The sequence below is a fragment of the Balearica regulorum genome, chromosome 4 (genome assembly GCF_011004875.1).
Source record: "Balearica regulorum gibbericeps isolate bBalReg1 chromosome 4, bBalReg1.pri, whole genome shotgun sequence".
Taxonomy (NCBI): domain Eukaryota; kingdom Metazoa; phylum Chordata; class Aves; order Gruiformes; family Gruidae; genus Balearica; species Balearica regulorum.
The window spans coordinates 73,957,369-73,974,885 of record NC_046187.1 but is presented as its reverse complement, the minus strand read 5'-3'; the positions used below and the strand labels follow the sequence as shown (position 1 = coordinate 73,974,885).

General features: G+C 45.8%; 1 long non-coding RNA gene across 1 annotated transcript; it reads left to right on the top strand.

Annotated features, from left to right (window-relative positions):
• Positions 1-1,943: 1,943 nt before the first annotated feature.
• LOC142601792 (uncharacterized) lies at positions 1,944-16,093 on the top strand. The gene is made up of 3 exons (XR_012835435.1): positions 1,944-2,060; positions 12,585-12,684; positions 12,797-16,093. It is a non-coding gene; the product is annotated as an uncharacterized LOC142601792 (long non-coding RNA).
• Positions 16,094-17,517: the final 1,424 nt, after the last annotated feature.

The following is a 17,517-nucleotide window of genomic DNA, read 5'->3' as shown; positions in this document are numbered from 1 at the left end:
AAGCAGGCTAGATGTCATTCTGTCAACAGCCACCTATGGTCCCTCTTTTGTAAGAGACATTTGCTTATTGGTGTGAACTGTTAGAGGATTTTCTAAATGTTTGCAGTAAACAAAGCCAATTACTAATCTTGAAAGTGAATAATAAGCAAAACTTCTATGGTTGTCTTGTACTTTATTTGCAAACACAATATTGGGGGAGTGGTGGGATGAATTTTTTTTACATCACTAAATTAAAAAAAATTGGAACTTCAGGTTTCTTTCTTTTAAAGAAGAGCTGAAGTGATTCTGTAGACAAGCTAAGCAAAGTACTGAATAGCAGGACAGATTGCTTGCTGCTCTTATCTCCGTAATTTTTTTTCATGTCACTAGTCTGTCTTCCTGCTATTGACTTTCCAGTCACCAGTTGAGGGCTCCCTGCCACTTGCCTGTAACAGAAAGCCTTGAGAGATGTAGGCTGCAGGTCACAGGTTATGATGAAGTCAGCTTTAATTAGGGCAACAGCAGACCACTCAGATGCTGTCTGTTAAGCTATTATTACCCAACAGGATTGTCTCATTACAAGCTATGGCTTCTTATTTCTGATATTACTGGAAGGTCATTTCCTTGCTTACCAGACTAGTAGATAGATTCCCCCCCTCAGATGGGCTGTTGCTGCTGGCTGTGCTCTTAGCTGTACCTGGAGTCCTTCCCGCATATGTAAGGGTAGTCTGTCCTTGTCTGTGGAAAATGAATAGCTGTTCTTAAGAGATCTGGGGTCTGCTGTTTGGTTAGGTAGCTACTGATCACTATTATATTTATTGGCAACTGTATGTAGCAGGAACCCCCTGTAGAGCAGAGCAGGTCCACAGTTAATTAACACACTTCAAATTCATGATATGCGATGTCATCTTTGTGACTTCTGCACTAACCTGAGAGTGTGTCAGTATGAAGTCAGTAGCAACAATATTGAATGCCTAGCTCCTGCAGAAGTTGCTTTGCTGTATGTTTTCCTTATTGCATAGGAAAGTGCCAGATAGTAGCAAGGGAAAAAGAATTAGTCATAAGACAGCGTATACAAAACCAAAGTTTACTCCCTGCCTCAACTTCAGATAGCAGGGACTACTCAAGGCAGTGTCTTAGAATGTTCCTTTGTAATAGTCTTAACCATACAGATGAGAAATCTTGTACTTGGTTTAATTTGTGAACTTTCCCGTGTGTGTTTAATTACAGAAACTGGTTTCTGTTCAAGGCCTCAGTGAATATTGAGGTTACAGACTGATGTAGCCTAGGGTTAGATAAGGTTAAGCATACAGCCACGAAGGGTAGGCCTGCTCTTTCCCTCCTGGTGTTGGGTCATCTGAGTGGTGTGATGAGCTAGGCAAGCTGGTCTAGGGAAAGGGTGTTGACTAGAGCATTTCAGCAGAATTCCTGGGTAAATTAATTTAAAGCTGAACTTGCATTAACTTCATTAACACAATTAGGAATAACCCTGTAATGCTCAATCTTTCCACAAGATGTAGCTGCTGCTCTTTGAAATATTGTACTAAAGGGCTTGTGCTTCAGCACATTGCAGAGGTGGAGAGTGTCTCTCTCTCTCCTCTAGTTACACTTAATGATAATAAGACAATTCTTCTGATAAATTCCTGTTGGAGAGGATAAAGAGCTGCTAAGTGATCATATGCCAGTGGACTGTGTGTAAATAGTGGCAATGCTGTCTGTAGGTTTTGTGCTACAACTACCAAAGTAGCAGTTCTGTTGCTTGAATAAGCTGCCTTACAGACATGACTGTCCCCAGACTGCTGCTGGAGGTGGGTGCAGAGGAAGAGGTGCAGTAGAGCCCGGCATACCTGGTACATGTGCCTGACAATTCTTATTTGGTCTGCTATTGCCCATGTTATCAAGAATAACACCTTGTGTGGCCAGTTATTGCTTTTTAATATTAGATAATGGAAATTGCACTCCAGGGTAATGTGGGAAGACAGCACACCACGCTGCTCCTGTAATCTGTGACCACCGTCTGTGACATCTGCTCGGGGCTCTCCTGTTTCCTGACTGTGTCAGTACTCACAAGAAAACCGGCAGTATGTGAAAACCAACGCTTGAATGGAGATTGCTATAAACGCCTGGGTACTGAAGAGGATGAGTGAGTGGTTTTTGAACGTGTGAGTCCCCAAGGCTTAACTTCAAGCTTTCAAATTGATTAACTCTATTTTATTTGCCGGGGGTTGGGGGGGGGGGTCCTCTGCATTTTTAAACTGCTCAGAAGGAATGGCTTATTTTTTCTCTGCAGGTGCAATATGTATCTTCAACTTAACACTCACACCATCCGTAAGAATTTAGTATTTTGTAATTCCTAGCTGAGAAGCATTGTTTGAATGTTACCTTCTTTATTTTGGATTTTATTTGGATTCTGACCAACCTCCTATCCTTCAGCACAGAGTAATTAAAGAAATGCCATAGTTTGACACAAGGGAATTTCAGCAGAGTCACCTAGGTGTGAAACGAACCAGGCAAGGACTGAATCAGACTCTATGACTTCAGCTGGACATCTAAACATACACCTTCGCTTCTGAGGTTGCAATTTATATCTCTAAAGCAGGTATAATTTATCTTTTTTCCCCTCCCTGTTGTAAAAATTTAAGTTACATGGAAGAAAACCAGACAAATGATGGACCATCTCCTATTTTTCCTCAGTTTGGAGGACAGAGTTTATTACCTGAACCAGAAAACAACAGAGCATTTTAAAGCAGAAAAGGGAAATTAATACTGGTTTTCCATTAGAAAACAAAATTATAAAGCATTTAACTTCAGCATGCTGTCTTTGGCTGTATGAGACACTCTCCGTCTTTTCAGAAGTCATTAGATCATGACATGACTAATCTTTTTACAGTTTTGAAAGACTCGTGTGGTTTTGACTTTGTTAAATGGATCGGTCACAACATTTACTTTCTTATAGATTTCTTTTCCTTTCCAGTATGCCTAGTGCAGACAAACTAAATTCTCTGCAGGAGTGAAGGGGAAGGAAGTTCCTTGTGAGTTTTGTCCTATTTTTGATGATAGTGCCAATAAAACTAACTGCAGTTTACATCAGATATTTGCTTTTCGGCGCTTGCTGCCAGGTTTTTGCCAATGATGTCTTGCTGTTTGAAAGTCTCTCTAGTACTTTGTAGACTCAGAACCTGTGTCAGACCCTGATTTTTCTCTCTGTTGGGAGAGAGTTTCCCAGTGGTGAAGTCCTGCTGTCCTTAAGAGGGTTATGGTGTAACTCTATTCATCTCCACAGAGTCTTTCCTGGCTCTTGGTGTGCAAGAGGACAGTCCCTTGGCTAGTGTCACCTGTCAGAGCACTACAGGAGCTGATGGAGCTGAGGAACATCTTGTCTGACTATGTATGATAGGTCCCAGTGGCCCAGAAGCAGCTGTGACAGTTTGATGGGGCTAACGCACGTTCCGGGTTGCCCCAGAGCACCAAGTGTGCTCACATGTATCGTATGGCTTGTTAGGCTTGAGGAAAGAGCCACTGGGGACACAAACACATGGTGAATTTGCCTCCCTGCGTCCCTTTAAATCCACTTACACTTGCAGCGCAAGACTTGGGGGGAAGATCTTCAGACCCTTCCAATACAGGTTTCTGTATTGCCTTAGCCCCAAACCCAGTGTCTAGCCCTTTCGTACAATGCCAGGGTTGATTTCAGACTCTTCTAGAGGAAATGGTGGAGGATGGCATGGAGCTATCTAATGAATCATTTAAACTTTTTCTTCTCTTTCTGTTTTCCAAGCTTGCTGAACAATATTGCACCTGGAGCCCAGTTAACTGCTTTACTTTTTGCTTCTTTATTTCTTTTTGTGTCTTAAAAAATAAGATTGCTTTCAATTGTCTGACTTAACTTAATCCTCAAAGAAACAGTTTTCTTGAAGTGCCATGTCATTTTTTTAATTATTTTTTCCAAATCAAGAGCCTATATTGCTCTCTCCCAACACAAGTAAATGTTGTGCTTCTCACATGCAATCAACCCATTTTCTTTTGTACAAATTCTTCAAACCAGTTCTCCATCATTGACCGCAGGAATGCACCAGCAAAAAGAGAACAAAGCCTACAGAAAGGTGATGCTGGCTTTAGGGGACCAAGCAGCATCGGTGTGAATGGGCTGTCCAACCCGGAGGTCACCAGTCAGGTCCAGGAGGTGAGGGAATCTAAATGTTTTCCATAAATTTCTTGTCTGGGATTGTCCCCAGTTTAAGTGGGCAGGTACCATTAAGGACAAAAAAACCCCAAAACCAACCACAAACAAACAAAAAACCAGCATTGGATGGTAGATCCAGCAAAAAGAACATTTTTTGGAAAGTTAGTTACACAATGTTCCATCACGCAGGGAGTTCCACCACTTGTCTGCCTCTTGCACCTGAAACAACATTCCCTGCCTTTCTTTCCACTGGCAAACCCAACTGGGCTGTGTTTGGGAGGCAAGCGACAAGAGTTACCCCGGCTTGCACCGAGGAGTTGTGCGGGAGCCCATGCCTGACAGCTGATAATTTTATTTATACTCGTGGCGCCACGATTTGCCGTTCTGTTTGAAAGCATCGTCGGTATGACAAGGGAGAACTATGTTTGTGTTGGAAGAGAGGTAAATGCTGGTCTAAAAATAGATCCTCAGCCTTGCTTCTAAACTGTGTTCAGCCAAGCCAGGGAGATGGAGATGCAACAGCTGCTTTGTTTTCCCATCCACGGTGTCATCTGCTGCTACCCTGATTTTATTGCTGCTCCTCACCATGGCCCCCAGAGCCTAGATGCAGAATGTCATTGGATATAATCCATAATATTAATCAATAATGTTGTTTATTTGATCTTGCAGTAAAGATGGGCTTTAGCCTGTTGCAGGGTATAATGGTCTAGGTGATGGGAGCTGAATTTGAGTGCTGGGTAGTAGCGTGCTCTTGGAGAAACCACTTTGGGGCTCTGCGCCTCTGTTTCCACGGTGGTGGCTAGAGATTAACAATGTTTGTTGCTTTTACACAACGCACGTGGAGGTTTTCAGTTCCAAAAGCTGAGTGTGTTACTAATATTTTCCATCTGATGGGCAGCCTAGAGCTAACGCTTCAAATTTTAGCTGCCCAGATCTCATGATAGGAAAGCTGTTGTTCCAATAAATTAACTAATTAACAATAAAGCATCACATCTGGTTGAAAAAACTCTGCTGTAGTTTCTGTGGAGATTTCTGTAAATAAATAAAATCCTTTCCAAAACAGTGTTTTGATCAGCAGTTGTTTCCAAAGAATGGAAGTTATATCTGGTCCTAAATCTGAAGTCTCCAGACAAGATCTAGTCCCACTGGAATCTGGGATATCGGGGCTGGAGGATTTGCTGGGGATTTAACTATTTAATGTAGGTGATATACAAGAATTCCCCCTTCCAAATAGAAACCTGATTTAAACGGTCTGGCATTTTTTGCATTACCTGTGACAGGCAATGTAGGAGCTGTCTCTGTTCATCGTGCAATGGTACCTCTAAACTGCAAAGCACAATAAACATTACCCATTTATAATGAGAAAAATGTGCTACTTATAAATAAAAATGGAAATAGCCCCATGTTTTCTGTAAAGTGAGAGCTTTTAAGGAGTCTGTAAGTGGTGGCCGCTGTTAGGACCCCGAGCGGTCAGTACCGGGAGCGAGGCAAAAGCATCTCGCGGGCATCCTGGAGGACTGGCTGTTGCGGAGGCCACAGCAGCTGGTGTGTTATCATTGCCCGCCGTTTATTTAGCTGGCACTGACAAATCCATTGCTCAGACTTGTGACATTTCAATACTTGGAGCAACTCAACACAAGCACTGAGTGTTATTAACCTCCCTCTGGTACCTCGGGTCCTTCCAGTGACACTTATGCAAGGTGGAGCCTGGAGTCAGTTTGTCTGCCAGGGATCTGTCATTCATTCCTCCGAGCGCCGCTCTCATCTTTTACCATAAAGCCCATCTGAGCAGCCCTGGGAAAGCGCTTATGCTTTCGGCTTTGATACCAACAGAGCGCAGAGGCTAGAGGAGGATACTGGTGGTGACACCAGCTGGTGATGTGAGATGAGGTGACTGAGAAACATGTGTGACTGATCAATAGCTGGATCAGATGTGAACGTACCATGAAATGTCCTTCTGTAGGGACTGAGAATATTATGTCCATCCAGACTGCAGATAAAAAGTTAGGAAGTATCTGCATATATTTGAGAGTAAACATTGGTTGTGTTTGGCTCCTGAATGGGAAAGAGTCCCATCTGGAAGGAAATGAGCGCTCTCTGTGCCCTTTACAGTTAGGGGTACCTAATCCTAATTTCCCGGATTAGGTCTAATCTGAGCATCCATACCAACCTGAGCAGGAAAAGAACTGCAATTCGAAATGTTGGCAGCATATTTGTCTTTTTCTGTTTACATGTATACCTATATATATTGGTATATGTGTGTATGTATATCCACATCTCTAGAAGTGTCACTTGCTTTCTGATCAAAGCTTCCTAGGACATCAGCAGTGGTATAAATGATGCCTGCACGTTTCTCTTGGGAAGCACAGCTAAGGATTATTTTTAATATCCACCTATTCATTTTTATCCCAGCACTCACTGGGAAGCTACTGCCTGTTGCAGCAAGGGTTATGCAGAGCTGGAGCTGGTCCCTGGTATCCTTGTTCTATAAGGAATCTACGAGGATGAGACTGGCCACAGAGAATTGACTATTCGCCCTTGCACATGAAGCATAACTCACTCAAAAGAGAGATCTTTGAAACCATAGGTGAGAAATAGGCATGCAACATTTATTGCTTTGCAATTAGAGTCAGGGTCCAACTGTCTTCTGTGTACGAGTGGCCAGGCTTCTTGACCCTAGAGGTGATATCTTGAAATCTTCATGTGCTGAAAGCCACCAGCCTTGAGCCATGTGCTGTGGAGAAGAGAGTAGTTCACATGCAGGCGACGATAAGTCAATCTTGGAGGTCCCATTGCAAAACAGGAGTGGTCCTGTCATGCAGCCTGGTCTCAGCTACCAATGCCCTACACTGCTGGGGATGCGGAGTGTCCCTCACAGCCCCCCGGGGGCTTACCAGCTCCGAGAAGTCCTGCCGTAGCTAAACAAGAGTCCCGATCCACTGACAGGAAAGCACTTCGCACGGCTGCCAGGTGTTTTTCAGCTGATTTGTCTGGAGGGACAGGGAGCAAAGCAGCTTGATTGCTGCAGACAAGGAATTAGGCTACGTGTACGGCCTGTCCAGGTGTGAAACTGCTGTGCACTTAATTACTTGCTTTGCTGACAGTGATATTCAGTTTCTCAGCATTGTAAGGAATATTATTTATGGGAACTTTATCCTCCTGGCAACCAACAAAGTAATTACTTCAAACTGCATCTTTCAGTTGGATTTTGCTGTGATTTGTGGCTGTGAAATCCAGACGATGTTAAATGAATGGGTAATAGGGATTTACATTGTGGATTCTTGCAAGTAAAATGAACTGCAGCTTGGGTTTCAGTTTGATTAACAATGAATAAAATATAAAGGAAAGAGCTGTAACCCACCGATTGCGGGAGAAATTAACTGGATGGGCCAATCTGAGTTCCAGGTCTTCTGGTATGGCTCGGGGGGGGTTGGGGGTCCCTGTGCTAGCAGCGAGTCTGTCTCCAGGTCTATACAAGCGTGCAGAGACGGGTCTGAGCCTTGAATTCATGGCAGATGATGGTGATAGTTCCCAGAGCTCAGGGAAGGCCACCGGCAGCATGCTGTCTGTTGGACACAGGGCAGAAGGAGCAGCATGAATTTCAGCCTGTGGTTTGCAAAAGGTTGGGGCTCCATGACAGGTGAGTACATGCTGCAAGTGGGTTTGGATTCTCCAGTTACTAGTTCACACTTGCTTTGGTGTGCTGGTGGAGATCTGCAAATAAGAAAAGGTGAAACCAAGATTACTTCTTCCTCCCTTGGAACAATCAAGACAAGACTGACCAAACTGCAAGGCAGCGTATGCACCAGCAGCAAGGTGTGGGAAGGAGTTAGGTTTTCACCTTGACTGTAAAACTGTATGCTCTCAACTTGCTTTATTCCTACTGCAAAACTTACAGGACTGGGTTAGTACCAGCAGAAACCAGCAACAACTCAATAATAGTGATAAATAGACCCAAGGCACATTTCAGCATGACTCTCATGCATGGGAAGCTAGAAATATCCTGGTACTATAAGGCCAGATCCTCAAAGGGGTTTAGACATGTCATTCTCATGGATTTCAGTGGGAATGAGGCACCCACTCATGATGAAGACCTGAGCACTATTCCTCCTCTACACGCTGTGCTTTGCCCAGGGGGAGAGGGGAGGCTTGTGATGAACCCCTGCCACTAAGCTGCACTCTGCAGCGATTTCCTTCTGCCGCAATACCTATTCATATAGCTTATGATTCTAAAGGTATCTTTAAAATATATATGGCTGAAGCAAACTGGTGTCACTCCAGTGGAATCAAACATTTCCTCTGCCTCCCAGCTGTTAACCCCAGTACAAAATGCTCTTCTCCAGAGTGGGAGGCTGGTGTCACAGCAAGTTGCCTTTCCTTTCCTTTTCATCTCCCTCTTCACAGCTCTGCAGATGGATCAATAAATGACTTCCAACTCTCAGCTTTCTTTTTAGGCCAGCGAGAGCTGATCTCTCCTTTACAAAGAGAACTAGTGAGGTGACACAAGAAATCCTCCTGGATTAGAGCTGCTGATGGAGAACGAATTGCAGAAAGGAATCGGTAGGTTTTAAAGGCTGTGACTTTCAAAGGCTAGCAGGTTGGGGGCATGTGAAAGGTCTGCAGAACACACCCAGGACTTTTCATTCCAAATGGTTCATCTGACTGAGAGTCTGACACATGAGCCATGAGCTCCATGGGGCAAAGTCCCAATTCTTTCCCTCCATCCTATTCCAAGTCATATCCTTCCTGACAAAAGCAGCGAAGAGCTAACACCTCCTCGCACAGAAACAAAGGGAGTTAACAAACCCATCTTGCTAGAATAAGATAACAGCATCTTGATGAGCCAGAGGATGGCTCTGTAGAGCCATGTGTGTCGTGGGGCATGTCCCTTGCAGAGACATCGCAGGTGCTGGGGTATCACTGTCTACAAGAGTGCAGGAAGCTGAATTGCAGCAGTAATGGTGCGAGGTGCTGCGGTCTCCAGCCCGTGTCCCCATGGCTTCCCAAAGCCCGTGGTGTGTCCCTGGGCAAAGGCAGCTTCCGGCAGGTGGGTCGCAGCCCGGGCAGGCTGGCCGCGTCTGCTGGCCACAGGTAACAGGCACAGGTCCTGATGTAGCTGGACTTGCTGAGCCAGGGTGGAGTAAAGGTGGGGAATGTGGTCTAGTGAGGAAGGCAAACATCTCAGCTCCTGCTTTCTGTTACAGGTGGGAATTCAGACATTTCCCGAACCCAACAAATTCTTGCAAATGACCTGAATTTTACTTAGACTTGGAATTTTCAGGCTTCTTAAATGAGTTCTAAGAAGCTCTCTCAGACCAAAACTTGCTGAGTGAGAGGGAGAAGCAAAACAGGGGTTTTATTTCTTCCCTAATCTCCTTTTTGCAGCCACTGGTGAGGAAACAAGAAGCTTTTTTTTTTAGCCCTTTTTTGCTGTCAGACTTTTCTTCTGGGAGAGAGGGTGGGTTTGTTTTTTTTTATGCTTATTGTGACTCTGGACTGTGCACACCAGCAAGTGACTGACCCTGCATAATAAATTGGACCTGAAAAAAAACACCAAACCACGGATAAGCTGCAGTTTCTTGGGAGTTCAAAAACCATATGCTCCAGAACCTGTTTGTCTGTATATTGACTGATATTTCCATTGCCAAGGAACTGCATGTATGCTTCTGCTTTTTCAAAAGCACATTGTGTGTGTAGTTGACAGGAGGCACTTTGGCTCCAAAATACTGCCAAATAGCCTTGTTAAACAGGGAGAGATTTGAGAGATTTTCCTCTCCCGTTCCCTTCTCCTTCTCTCCTCTCTCTCTGTCCCTCTCCCCCCTTCTCCCTCTTCTTCTCCCTCTCTCCTGTCCTCTCCGCACCCCTCTCCCTCTGCTATGGGATATGGGGCGAGAGGCTGCCCTGTGCAAAGGGGCGAATTTCAGCCTGTGCATTCAGCAGTGCCGTTCGTGTTTCTGACTTCTTTAACTGTTGAAGGAGGCAGTGCAATGGCAGTGACCTTAACAAGGTGACAAGGCCCTCAGCATCACCCATGAGCAATGGTTGCCTGCAAAATGGCATGAGGAGGTGGCAGGAACACCAAAGGGCAGGAGATCAACGCGCGCACATAAAGGCAGGCATTGTTGACAAGGGCCTTAATCTTTAATTAATATAAAATTCTTAGTTAATATTATTGTGCTTTAATTTAAATATAAAATTGTTTTGAGTTGTGATTAGAAGCAACAAACGTTACTAAGAAAGGCAAGGAGCTAAAGTTGTTATTTTGGCTCAGGAAGTGTAATATGAAAGGCAAAGGTGGACAGCCTCTTTCCACTGGATTTTGTGCCTCTGGTTGTAACATTCCAGTTCAGGAATGTCTATTAATATTAAACAAATTCACTTGGGTGACTTTTGTAGGTGGAAACCAGAACTGATTTCAAAGGACTCCAAAGGAGGCCCTTCATAAAGGATGTAAATAATTACACATTGTTTTTTATTTTGTTATGTTTTTACCTTACTTGCGTCCAAGAAATTTTAAATAGGCTTTCTTTGTTTGTCCACACTGGAGCAATATAACCAGGGAATTTGGCAGAGTCCCAGATCCTGGCAGCAGCTGCCAGTAAAAGCTCGCTGAGCAAGTACAAAAAATAAAATCACACAGTATCATTTTTAACTTTGATTAAGTTGTGCTGAATTGCTCCAAGGGAGGTAATGGCGAGCTCCGAGGGGTTAGGACCAGCACGGGATGTGAAGGATGTTTATCTTGCAAGTGTTTGCTTTGTGCTGTATATGTAGTTCCCACTGCTGGGGAAACACTTTGTCAAAAGCCCACTATTAAAAGAGTTTGGGGAATAAACATTGCAACAACAGGAACAAATAGAAACCTTTATACCGTAATGCCCATAGCAAGCCACTGTCAAATAAAAAAAGCTGAATATGCTTTGAAGTGCTCCCTGCCATCCAAGGATGGGATTGCCTTAGATTTGCCAGCAAGTGGCTGAGCAATGCTGGGGACCACAGTTCTTGGTGCCGCAGCTGATGTGCCACGAGGAGCAAACGGGCGAAGGGCACGGTCATGCTCTTCTTTTAGGATGACTACAGTAATGCTATCGCTCCTCTGTGGTGTGATGCTATTTAGCGTGGGATGCTAGGGAAATTAGCACCTCTATTTTGGCCTTGTGTGCTGTGAAATGTGGGGGTTTGGGAGGTCTCCTGGAGCAGGCATATCTGAGAAGGGGAGGAGGCAGCCAGCTGAGCGATGGGAACCACCACCCGCTCCTTAGGTATCTGTGGGTACCTGAGGAGCAGCGCCCGGGACATTCGGCTATTTGTGTCAGCCAGGCTCATGTCTTATGTTTGGCATGGTGGAGAGTTAACGTGGGTCCACATTCACAAAGCCAACGGTTTGGATGCTTTCATGGGGATGTCCCCCATCCTTGCTTGAGGCCCTGGGGGCTGCTGACTGTGCACTGAGCTATCCTTATGCCTCTTCCCAATCTGGTCCTTGGTTGCTCTGCACTGTTGCAGTAGTTTAGGGCTGGCCTCTTGCTTAGGACATCCTTTGCTGGTTCCTGACTGTCTCCGTGACACCTCTTTGGGAGTTATCTCTGAGTATATGTTCAGAGAGCTGTCAGCCTTCAGATGCTTCACATTTAGATTTTCTTTAGGGTGCAGGCTCTTCCCTCAGTGCCCATGATGCGGGGAACATCAGGTCAGCCTGTCCCACTCTGCTCCCTTGCATGGAGGAGGGTTCAGAACCACGGTTCAGGATTGCCTCTCCCTTGACTTATTCTTGTCCTGGAGTAAAAACATCTTTACTTGGAGGGGAGAGGAGAGCACTGGAGAGGTAGATCCTCTAATTCCACCTAATTCCACCCAGCCTTGAGACCTGCTTGGACACCTGTCATTACACCGGAGAGTCCCAAAGCCTCAGTCACCAAAATGGCTTTTTTTCTTGCCTGACTCCTGGCAATAAAGGACTAGCCGGGGACACAAAGTAAGCCTCTTTTCCCCCTGTGCTGTTGTCCAGAGTTTAAATACTTTTTTCTTTTCTACACCGCTGCGCTGCCCTGCCATAGGTGATTTCTCCATTCATCTCTCTGTCCTGATTCCCAACCTCCCTTCGCTTGAACCTGTGTACTTGCTCAGCTGGAGTGGTTGCTGATCACATCCTCTGCCTGGACATTTCTGCTGGCCTTGCTGTTTGGAGGTTCAGCTCTGCTGCCCTCAGTAATTCCTCCTGATAATTTTGGCTCCTGTGAAGAGCTCTCTCTTGATCCAGGAAGCGTTTGTGCTTCCTGGTTTGTATGCAGATGCCGAAGTTCTCAGCTGTGGATCAGAAGTTTCTACTCTGCCCTCTATTCCTTGGTTTCAAGTGAAACAAAAAAAAATAATCAAACAAAACCCAACCCCCAAACAATTGTATTTCTTTTCATTCTTCCAGTTGCTGGAGCATCAGTGTTCATCAAATGACTCCTCAGCCTTTGTACTCCTTTGGACATCATCCTCCAATGCCCTACTCAATTCACACGCTTTTCATCACGGTGAGTCAGTAAAATCGGTAGCGTTTTTGTTTCCTCCACTGTATCCCATCATCAGCACATTTACACTGTGCTTGCTTCAACATTGGTCTGAACATTTTTTTTTTCCCTCTAGAAATCCATCACTCCCAGGAGCCTTGGCACTGGTTTGCTTCGTTTCCATGTGGTTTGCCTGCTAACACACCGCTCCAGAGCATCTCTGGCCCTACCTCCGTCATCACGTCTCAGAGACACACAAGCTGATGTGACTTACGTTCTTCACAGTGGAGATTTTTCTTTTGAAACCCAAAGAAAGAGAGTAAAAAGTGTGGTGAAGACACAGATTTTAAGTGAGGTTATATTTCGCCATTCTGCATGCGTCCTGGGCACAGCAGGACCACTCCGTGTGGGGCTGCAGATCAGTCCTTGCACCAGAAGCTTCCTGAGGGTGGTGAACTCCCTGCTGACAGCAAGGGAGTGGCCCCATCCCCGAATGTGGACATCTTGTACTGCTGAGACAAACTGGGGCACCAGCAAGGTCCTGAGCAACCTGCTCCAGGTGACCCGGCTTGAGCAGGGGCTTGGACGAGAGGGTCTCCAGAGGTCCCTTCCCACCATCGCTGCGCTGTGACTCTGTGATAAGCAGAGGTTAAGGACCGTCCCTGGGGTACCAGTGGGTTAGGACTAAGCTTTGCCCAAGCTTCAGGGGTCCAGCTGTGGGGCAATGGCCAGCTCTGATCCGGCCCCATGGCTGAGCGGGTCGGTCTGCAGGGCTCTGCACTGATGCAGTCAGCCTGTGGCTGTAGGCAATACAGTTGTAGTTACAACTCAAGGCATGGACACACTGGATTCCTGCTCCTTTCTCTGAGCTCTTCCCCTGGGAAACCTGGGCTCCTCCTGTCATTCCTAGGCAGACAGCTGCTGTTTGCAGGATCTGACCATCAGTTTGCTACCCAAGGCTGCTGCAGCAGTTGTTTGGTGACACCTTTTTACTTTTTCAGTAACGTCCCAGTTCTGTCAGATCATCTTTCCTGGTTATCTCCAAACCCCACCACTCGCAGGGCTGGAAGGGGGCTGTTTCAGGGTAAGACCTCTCCTCACAGACCCGTTGCAGCAGAGTCACGTCTCCATGCTTCTCCCCTTCGCTTATCTACAACGTTGTCACAGCAGCGAGGAAGCTGTTGCCACACTGGTGACCTCCGACTTCGGTCTGTCTGTGCTGCAGTGCGGGTACAGCTTTCAAGCCCTTGCATGGGGTGCCCCCAGCTGCACACTGAGCAGCTTTCCTCCTCCTTCCTTCCCCAGTGCTCACTGGGTTTTGCTCCTAGACTTTGGATCTGTCATGTTGATGTGTGGAGTTGGTCCTCTTCCCTGCCAGGTCAGTGTCAACACACCTAGTCAGGCAGCACACAGGACTAGACTCTGCCGAGGTGTGTTTCTCTGTCATTTATGGCATCTACTAAGCCACCACAAAGCACAGAGCCGGATTTTCACGTGTTGTAGCTAATGGGATTTCTCTGAAGATGTGGAGGTGTCTCTGTTGCTGTAAGCCCATGCTGTGAATGCAGCTGGCAGATCTGGGCAAGGAGATTCGTTATGTGTCTGGGTGCCCAGAGAATGAGAGGACACAGCCAGGAGAAAGCAGGGAGCACCCAGCGTCCACACATGTTGAGTGAGAGCCACCAGCAAGGCGATCAGTGAGTTCACAGCTCCAGGATAGCCCATGACACTTCTTGTGAGGTCACCATGTCTGGCCAGGAGAGCAGAGGAACTGGGGCTAGTAGTTGATGGCTTAGCAGACTCCCATTATTCCTGTTCTTGAGCAGCAGCTTCTTTTAAACCTTCACCTAGGGCTTGTTTAGATAAGACGGGACACGAATGTCTGGCCAGCCTGATGTCTCTCTGGGCATCCTGGCTGGAGATCTGCCAGCGAAAAGGTGAAGGAGGCACTTGACATGAAAAATTTATCACAAGGCTTTGAATGCGAAATTCTTCTTGTGTGAGAGCACCGAGGAGAGGAGAGACGTTTGCTCTCATTGGTTTTCTTTATGAAAACCTGCAAGTTTTCCTTGGCTGCTTCTGTAGCACATTTGAAAACAGAAGAAACCATTTCTTAGGGAGCAGCCAATGTTGGGCAACGAGCCCTTCAATTCCCAACACGTTTCCATTGACTTTCACATATTTTTGTCATATTTCTTTTGGCCTGTGCTATAATTTAGGCACTTGCTTCTATACCTCTTTGGTAAAGATTTAAACAGAACTAAAATCCCATGGTGCTTTGCTGTGTAGACTTGGGCCTGGCTAAATTTTTTAGGATCTTCGGCTCTGCTGACTTTTTTTTATGTGCTGCATAGTGCCATTGGTTAAAAGCTCTGCTTTTACAATAAATGGGAGCCTATCTGTATTTATTGTGTTTCCTCTTGCAGAAATGCCAGCAGTCATAAGAAAAGCTTCACCAGTGAAGGTTTGTGTGACTGGTATTTTTTTATACTGGTACTTCTGCTTTCAGTAGTGGTGGATAGGAAGTATATGTGTGCAGATGGCATCATTGTTGTTCCCTCCAGCGTGTCTGTGGTAAAATGATAGAAGTGTGGAAACCTTAAGGGGAAGTGTTGATTTTCATTGCAGAGATCATCATCACAGGGGACAGACATACAAACCGATAGAAATTAAAATAACTTTAATTTAAAGAGGTATAATATCCTGCAGTACAATACATTACCCTTGGGTGTTTCCATTGATAAACGCTACAGACAGCACCTGGTCAGGTCTGTGGCTTTGAGGAATCCAAAACTGCCAACCCATGATTATTTAAAACTGCAACCTATGGAAAAAGTCCCCTCCTCCCATGCGTGCATTTCCCATTGCTGCAACCAGGATGTAACCAGCATCTGCCATGCGTGCCTTGGTCCCTCTCTCGGCGTCTCCCCAAAGGGACCAGTGGGGGTTTTCTTTCAGCAGAGATTGCCCATTTGTTTAAACCTGTATTGTAGTTCAGGCAATTTCCAGATGCACCTAAAAACTCCTAGAGCCTGAAGAAATGATCAGTTTGGGGTTCTTATGATGTATTTTTTTGAGCCTTTCTGCCCCACTGTGATGTCTTGAAGCTTTTGCTGTTCACCACGAGCTGGGCATCTCACCTGCGTACTTGACTGCAGGGCTGTAGCTTGAGGAGCAAAGTCCCATGTCAAAGTGCATGGTGAGAGCTGGAATCAGTGTGTGGCTGTGAACTGAACATAAATCTGCAAGACTGAAAAGCTGGCGCGTTAACCCACCTTACCACCCCCTTTTCTAACAGCGATTGACAAAGCTTGAAAGGATGTTTGTACTGGAGCCTGCTCCTATTATGTGAATTGAACTTCTCCTCCCCCCGCCCCCCTGAATCTGGCATCAAAACACTTCAGCAGAATAAATATAACAACTATATAAAACCTACTATTTACTTTTGGCCCACTTAGTTGCTACTTTACAGCATGCTTGCCCAGTTAAATCACTGGCCACTCACTCAGGGAACTCAGCCTGTGCTTTGCTGGTGGAGTGCTTGGGGTCCGTCCGTGTTGTGAACAGTGCTGAGGGCAGGAGGGAGACTGTTCTCCAGCCGTGCCTGTGGCAGGGTGAGCTCTCAAAGTCATGGCTGGAGGTGAGGTGCTTCTGCTTAATTTTTTTAGCAACTGAAGTTTTTTTTTGGTGACATGTTAGGAACCAGATGCTTTTCAAGCCCATGTTGAAGCTGAAGCATGGAGAAACCTGCTAACCTCCAGCTGGACTCAAGTGATACGTACATCTTCCCACAGCTGCGTAGGGACTGCTGGACCTGGGTCTTACTGCTAAAGACCCCTCCTGGTGCTAAAAACCTCTGTGGGCTTGTGTCCTCACCCAGAACTTGACACATTCCCCCTCCTTTGACATGTCTCTTAGAGAGTCCTTCTGCACTCACAGAGGATGAGGGGGATTTAATCTTGCTGGACGTAGCTTTTTAAAAGTGTGGCACGTGCTTGAGAGGAGTTAGTTGTCCCCTTTCCTGGTCACTGGGGAGGGAAAGGCATTTACAGAGGGGGACTCATCCTGCTCAGCATCCTTGTTTAGGATGGGATGAATCACAGCCCCAGAAGGGCTGAGGGGAAACTCAAAGCTATTTTTTTCAATCCCGTGCTCCAAGGCAGGGCTGAGTCCCATAATCATCTGAAACATCCCTGCAAAGATGTCTCAGAGGAGGTTAGACTGGTGGTGGGGAATCCAGAGCCATCCCAGCACTTGTCTTGCCCTCCAGCCTTTCCCTTCTCATGTCTCCATGGGAGTGTGCCCCAGGTAGCTGCACCGGTGTCATTGAGGACCTTTGTCCTGGGGTCCTTGGGGACCCTCCGCTCCCACCTGGATGTTTCAGGCAGCCATAAGGTTTCTGCCAAAGAAACAAAGCCAGACTGCATATTCCTACATATTACAAAACTGAAGAGCAAGTTTTCCTATGCATTCATATCTAATGTATCAGAAAATACATATTTTCATACACTGACATCAGCAGCACTATCACTTCCCACCCCAACTCTCTACAGGGAAGAAGGCTTGCAGAAATGTGACTTAGCTGATTCAAGTGCACAAGCCTGATCATACCTCAGTGTTATTACAGCTCCACCTTAAAGAAGAAGATTAGCACTCCATTTAACAGCTCTTTGTATGACAACACACTATAAATTAAATTCAGTATAGAGGGAAGTATGTGCATGCCTGGACCTACTCTCTGAGCCTTTCTATTAGGAGTAGGGTAATATCCCCAATTAAGATGCTATAAGGGCTCTGGACTTTGCCACAACTAAATTATTTTCTGGTTTGAGCTGTGACCCAAGATAGAAGCCCCTG